Source organism: Panthera uncia, unplaced genomic scaffold (genome assembly GCF_023721935.1).
Source record: "Panthera uncia isolate 11264 unplaced genomic scaffold, Puncia_PCG_1.0 HiC_scaffold_1633, whole genome shotgun sequence".
Lineage (NCBI taxonomy): Eukaryota > Metazoa > Chordata > Mammalia > Carnivora > Felidae > Panthera > Panthera uncia.
In genome coordinates this window covers 23,694-28,396 of record NW_026058287.1, presented here as the reverse complement: position 1 = coordinate 28,396, position 4,703 = coordinate 23,694, and the positions used below count along the sequence as shown (strand labels likewise).

Here is a 4,703-nt window from a genome sequence, read left to right as displayed (position 1 = left end):
CACTTGTTATGATGAGCACTGGGTATTGCATATAAGTGATGAATCACTGAATTCTGATCCTGAAACTTATATTACACTGTATGTTAACTAACTAGAATTTAAATAAAAAATTTGAAAAGAAAATAAATAAACAAATAAAATTACTGGAGTACAAACAAAAATATGAAACAAAAACTCTTTACCTTCATTCTAAAAGGTATGGAGTTTTGGGACGCCTGGGTGGCTCAGTCAGTTAAGCATCCAACTCTTAATCTCAGCTCAGGTCATGGTCTCATGACTCACTGTACTTACAAGTGACAACTTGAGCCTGTCAATTAAAGAGGAAGAAGCTAGGGGTGCCTTGGTGGCTCAGTTGGTTAAGTGTGTGACTTCAGCTCAGGTCATGATCTCATGGTTTGTGGGTTCAAGCCCCACATCAGGCTCTGTCCTGACAACTCAGAGCTTGGAGCCTGCTTCAGATTCTGTGTTTCCCTCTCTCTTTGCCTCTTCTCTGCTCATGCTCTGTCTCTGTCTCAAAAATAAATATATATTTTTTTAATTTTTAAATAAAAAAAAATAAAGAGAAAGAAGCTCTTTGGTCCTCTAGCCTCTCATGCTGACTGCCATCAGAATCAGTGGGGTTAGGGCGCCTGGGAGGCTCAGTCGGTTGAACATCCAACTCTTGGTTTCGGCTCAGGTCGTGATCTCACGGTTTGTGAGTTCAAGCCCCACATTAGGCTTTGTGCTGACAGCTGAGCCTGCTTGTGATTCTCTCTCTCTCTCTCTCTCTGCCCCTCCCTCCCCTGCTTTCTCTCATGTGTGCATGCTCTCTCTCTCTCTCTCTCTCTTTCTCTCTCAAAAATAAACAAAGAAACAAACAAAGAATCAGTGGGATTAAGTCATGTAAATTCACACTTTCAGTGTCACGTCTGGTCTAATCCAGACTTCTTGGAAGGAATTACCAGATGCTTGGGAAGCCCAGAGGCACTTTGAGCAGGGATTCAGAGCAATCAGTAAGTTCACTGCTGAACTTGTGCTCACTTCCCAGGCTTTCCTATCACCCTAAGGAGAGGGCCACCCCAGGGACATGGAAGATGAGGGAGGGGAAGCCAACAGGAAATCAATCAACCTATTCTCTAAAAATGTAATGCTTTATCTTTTCAAACTTGTGGAAGGTAAACGGAGACACATTTCATTCTAAAACAGAACGCTGCTTTCAGGCGTCAGAATACATGTGGATTAAATGCTAATTAAGTGATTTCTTGTTCCTGTCTAGTTCTCCCAGAGACCCATAAAATCCTTTTCTCTCCTTGACCTACTGTTAAAAACCTCTCCCCACACTCCCTTGTAAGAACTTAGGTATAAGTATGTAATTTTCAATAAGTCACTTGAAGTTGTACATACTCAGAAAAATGACATACTGTCTCATCCTCAAATGGCCCTGCTAGAAGCTTCTATCAAAGATACTTTGATCCACTTTATGCTTCCTTCTTTTTTGGTGTTTGCCAGAAGACAGCAAACAACAGTGCATCATCACAATGCAGAACACCTCTAACTCTGCCAACACGCCCAGTAATGAGGATGACCAATCGATAGGTCAACAAAATGGAGCCTTATATTTGAAATGTAAAAGGCACCTTAGAAACATGGAAACTTAAAGGATTCAAGATTCCTCTAAGATGGGCACAAGCACTTTTTAGAAAACATACCACATTATTATCCATTTTAATTACAAAATATTGGGGTGCCTGGGTGGTTCAGTTGGTTGGGTGTCCGACTTTGGCTCAGGTCATGATCTCATGGTCTGTGAGTCTGAGCCCCACGTCAGGCTCTGTGCTGACAGCTCAGAGCCTGGAGCCTGTTTCAGATTCTGTATCTCCCTCTCTCTCTGACCCTCCCCTGTTCATGCTCTGTCTTTCTCTGTCTCAAAAATAAACATTTTAATTACAAAATAATAAATATTCACATTTTTATAAATTCTCCAAATTTACATTTGTCCTACTTACAATGTGATAACTTGAGTGAGACATTTATTATAGTTTTATGGAGAGTGTATGTCATTACAGTTACTCACCAATATAACTGCACACCAATGAATATGATTTCTTTGTGTGGAAGGAATATCATTGTCATTCCCTCTTCAAAAGAAAGACTTCAGGGAAATAATCGAAAGATCCATGTAATAGAGACCAATTATTTCTTAAAGCATTGAATTGATTCTAACCAATTTGGAAGAGAAACTACCTTAGAAATTCAAAGCTCCCTTGAAGCAAAAGTCAGGGAATAAATAAAGAAAAAAAAATTAATGAATGAATGAACAAAGAAACATTAATTCTAATTCTAGAGCAAGGAGAAGTTTTTCCTTATTTTTAGCACACTAGTATTAAGAAGATCAATATTCTTGTCATTGCTTACAAGATGTAAAATCTTTAACCCTCAAATTCTTTGAAATGGAATTCGATCATCTTCTTTCTAAAATGGTCTTAGAGAAGCAAATACATGAATCCAGTGAATTAACACTCTCTCTTCTGGGCCTGGGAGTCTACTTATTTTTCACAAAACATAATTCAATTTTTACAATGTGATAATGCACTGCTTTTAATGACACTAGAATCAGTGTCTACATAGCTGTGTATCTCCTACACGAGTAAAATCCAAGCATCAGAAGTTATGATTTTAATAAATATCCAGTCCGATCTACTATCAAAGCCAAAAAAATTTGATGACACAAGTTTTGGGGCGAACTTGGAAAAACCTGGAAAGATTAAATTATCAAATCAATCAAATTCTCTCCTATATACCACTTTTATGTTCAAGTGTTTCTTTCCTAAGACTCCTTGGAGAAAGGTAGGTTGAAGAAAACCTAAATTCAGGATATAATTTTCTCCATTAAAAGGTAAAACTAAAAAAGGGGTCATATTTCAGCTAAAGGAAGATATTCAGTCTCATTTCAACAAACGTTTATAGTACAATTATCATGTATAAAACCCCAGGCAAGGGCACCATGAAGGGTAAAAATATGTACAGTATATGGCCCTGCTTCCCAAAAACCCTTGTGTGGGAGAAAGAGTCGTGCGTAAGAACTCCATGGCATACGTAAAATATTGACAAAATATTTAGAGTATAAAAAAAGGAAGAAATTTTCTTCTGAGAATACCTAGGAAAAGATTCTTGCAAGTGGTAGTATCCAAAGTGAATCTCAAAGGATAAGCCAGCAATCAAATGTTAACACTGACATACAATTAAAACACAGCTCTGACAAGTATTGGTGTTTTCAAGCATAAGCTTCTAGAGGCAGGATTTTTTCCTAACACCTTGTCCAATATGACGCACAGATGTGAACTTAAGTTACTTTGAAGATAATCATTTTCAATCATTTCCATCAAGTACCCAACTCCCTATTTTATACTTTCAAGTAGTAGCTAAAAGCAAATGGAAAATATTTTAGTGTATGAATCCCCAGGTTGAAATAATCTTGTATAATGATTAAATCCACAGGATTTGGAGTGAAAGCTGAGTTCAAATCCTTTATATAACCTAGCCATTTGACCTTGGAAAGATGACTAAATAATTTCTATGTCCCAATTTTCCCTTGTATTAAAAAAGTATTAAAAATGGGATAGGATCTGCTTCATACCTTGTTGTAAATATAAAAGAAATAATATGTGTAATCTCATCCCTGCTTTACAGCTAATGATTTGTTAACATTTCTCCAAGCACATATATTTTATCACAATTTTTACACATTACCTGTGTTTGTGGTCTTATACTGGTTATATTTGTTATTTACCTTCCAGTTTATGGTTTCCTAATATAAGGAAATTATACACACGACACTCTGCAGAAGGTTGTAAGAGGCATTTCTGAAAGACACGTAATGAGAAGAGGAAACCAAGAGCTGCTTTTAAAGGAGTTCATTTGTCTCTCTGGGCTCAGAACTGGTTTCCAGTGACATGGCTAAATGCACCAAGAAAGTAGGAATTGTAGGTAAATACAGGACCCACTATGGTTCTTCCTTCAGAAAAAAAATGGTGAAGAAAACTGAAATAACCCAGCATACAGAGCACACTTTCTCCTTCTGTGGCAAAACCAAAATGAAAAGATGAGCTGTGGGGGTCTGACACTAGGGTGTAGCTGGTGGTGCCTGAGCTTATAACATCACTTCTGCTGTCACAGGAAAATCTGCCATCCGAAGGCTGAAGGAATTGAAAGGGCAGTAGAAGCTCCACCATTTGAAACATTGTTAGCCTACAATAAATGGGTTAATTTAGGTAACAATAAGTAAGGAAAGAAAGAAAGAAAGAAAGAAAAGAGGAAGGAAGGAAGGAAGGAAGGAAGGAAGGGAGTTCATTTGTGAGACAGAAATAAAAATTAAAACAAAACCCAGCATGGTGGGCAAAAGATGCGGTGGTGCCATCAGCCTAATGAGGAAGTACAAAGAAGTGTTGGACTATGTGGCATCAGTGATTTCAAAGGAACCTGACAAGTCACACCCCCTACGGGACGATTCATAAGTCCCCACTCAAAACCAAGCCCTGAGAATGTCTCCTTTCCCAGAGCCCCTTAACTGTTCTGGGACTCCTCCCCTTCACTTGCAAAAGCCTCAGGCTTTCTCCCTTAGAACCAGTCACCGGGGAAATGAATATGCAAACAAACTTGAGATGAGATGTACTGTCCACCCAAGTCTGAAAATCTTGAATATTACAAACCTTCCTTGGTGAGCC

General features: G+C 38.2%; 1 pseudogene; it reads left to right on the top strand.

Annotated features, from left to right (window-relative positions):
* Positions 1-3,932: 3,932 nt before the first annotated feature.
* Positions 3,933-4,199, top strand: LOC125917265 (60S ribosomal protein L37a-like; annotated as a pseudogene).
* The last annotated feature ends 504 nt before the right edge of the window (positions 4,200-4,703 follow it).